Below are 2500 nucleotides of genomic sequence, written 5' to 3' on the forward strand. Positions count from 1 at the left end.
CCGCTTTTTAGCCCGCGACTGGCCGCTTATTGCCGCGTCTACGAGTTTTCCACCGCATTTCGATCACCGCTACGCTTCAACTCGATCATAATACTCCACCGCGTCGCTAGACGATTTCCGACGCCGCCCGACTTAGCCGCTTTTAGCCCGCATCATTGCTTTTATTGCCGCTACCATGGTTTTTCATCAGATTTCGATCACCGCTACGCCAATCTGATCATACTTCACCGTGGTCGCTAGACGCATTTCCGACGCCGGTCTGATTTAGCCGCTTTTAGCCTGCATCAGTCGCTTTATCGCCGCACCATGGTTTTTCACCAGATCTGATCACTACATGCTTCAATCTGATCATACTCCACCGCGGTCGCTAGACGATTTCCGACGCCGGTCCGATTTAGCTGCTTTTAGTCTGCAGATCATCGCTTTACTGCCGCTACATGGTTTTTCACCAGATTTGATCACGCTACTACTTACATCTGATCTATACTCCACCGTGGTCGCTAGACGATTTCCGACGCCGGTCCGACTTAGCCGCTTTTAGCCCGCATCGCTGCTTTACTGCCGCTACCATGGTTTTTCATCAGATTTCGACCGCCACTACTTCACCTGACTCATACTCCACCGTGGTCGCTAGACGCTTCCGACGCCGGCCCGACTTAGCCGCTTTTAGCCTGCATCATCGCTTTTATTGCCACTGCCATGGTTTTTCATCAGATCTGATCACACGGCTACTCACCTGATTATACTCCACCGCGGTCGCTAGACGATTTCGACGCCGGCCCGACTTAGCCGCTTTTAGCCCGCATCGCCGCTTTGACTGCCGCTACCATGGTTTTTCACCGTGATTTCGATCACGCTACGCCAACTCGATCATACTCCACCGCGGTCGCTAGACGATTTCCGACGCCGTCCGACTTAGCTGCTTTTAGCCCGCATCGTCGCTTTATCGCCACTACATGGTTTTTCACCAGATCTCGATCACGCTACGCTTACCTGACTATACTCCACCGTGTCGCTAGACGATTTCCGACGCCGGCCCGACTTAGCCGCTTTTAGCCTGCATCGCCGCTTTATTGCCGCTACCATGGTTTTTCATCAGATCTGATCACCAGCTACTCAATCCGATCTATACTCCAATCGCGGTCGCTAGACGATTTCGACGCCGTCTGATTTAGCCGCTTTTAGCCCGCATCACCGCTTTGACTGCCGCACCATGGTTTTTCACCAGTATTTCGATCACGCTACGCTTCACTCGATTATACTCCACCGTGGTCGCTAGACGATTTCCGACGCCGCCTGACTTAGCCGCTTTTAGCCCGCATCATCGCTTTATTGCCGCTACCATGGTTTTTCATCAGATTTGACCAGCCATACGCTTCACCTGATCATACTCCACCGTGTCGTTAGACGCTTCGACGCCGTCTGACTTAGCCGCTTTTAGCCTGCATCGCCGCTTTTATTGCCGCTACCATGGTTTTTCATCAGATCTCGATCACAGCTACTTCAATCTGACTCATACTCCACCGCGGTCGCTAGACGATTTCCGACGCCGTCTGACTTAGCCGCTTTTAGCCTGCATCATCGCTTTACTGCCGCTATCATGGTTTTTCATCAGATTTCGATCACTACGCTACTAATCTGATCATACTCCACCGCGGTCGCTAGACGATTTCCGACGCCGTCCGACTTAGCCGCTTTTTGCCCGCATCATCGCTTTACTGTCGCTACCATGGTTTTTCATCAGATCTCGATCACACGCTACTCAATCTGACTATACTCCATCGCGTCGCTAGACGATTTCCGACGCCGCCCGATTTAGCCGCTTTTAGCCCGCATCGCCGCTTTTATTGCCGCTGCCATGGTTTTTCATCAGATCTCGATCACATGCTACTTCATCTGACTCATACTTCACCGTGGTCGCTAGACGATTTCCGACGCCGGCCCGATTTAGCCGCTTTTTGCCTGCATCGCCGCTTTATCTGCCGCTACCATGGTTTTTCATCAGATCTCGATCAGCCATGCTACTCACCTGATCATACTCACCGCGGTCGCTAGACGATTTCCGACGCCGCCCGACTTAGCCGCTTTTAGCCCGCATCGCCGCTTTTGCTGCCGCTACCATGGTTTTTCATCAGATTTCGACCAGCCGCTACGCCTAATCTGATCATACTTCACCGTGGTCGCTAGACGCTTTCCGACGCCGTCTCGACTTAGCCGCTTTTTGTCTGCATCACTGCTTTATTGCCGCTGCCATGGTTTTTCACCAGATCCGATCACGCACGCTTCAATCTGACTCATACCACCATCGTCGCTAGACGATTTCCGACGACGCCCGATTTAGCCGCTTTTAGCCTGCATCGTCGCTTTATTGCCGCTACCATGGTTTTTCACCAGATTTCGATCACGCCGCGCCCACTCGATCTATACTTCACCGTGTCGCTAGACGATTTCCGACGCACGCCCGACTTAGCCGCTTTTAGCCCGCATCGTCGCTTTATTG

The sequence above is a fragment of the Lolium rigidum genome, chromosome 3 (assembly GCF_022539505.1).
Source record: "Lolium rigidum isolate FL_2022 chromosome 3, APGP_CSIRO_Lrig_0.1, whole genome shotgun sequence".
Lineage (NCBI taxonomy): Eukaryota > Viridiplantae > Streptophyta > Magnoliopsida > Poales > Poaceae > Lolium > Lolium rigidum.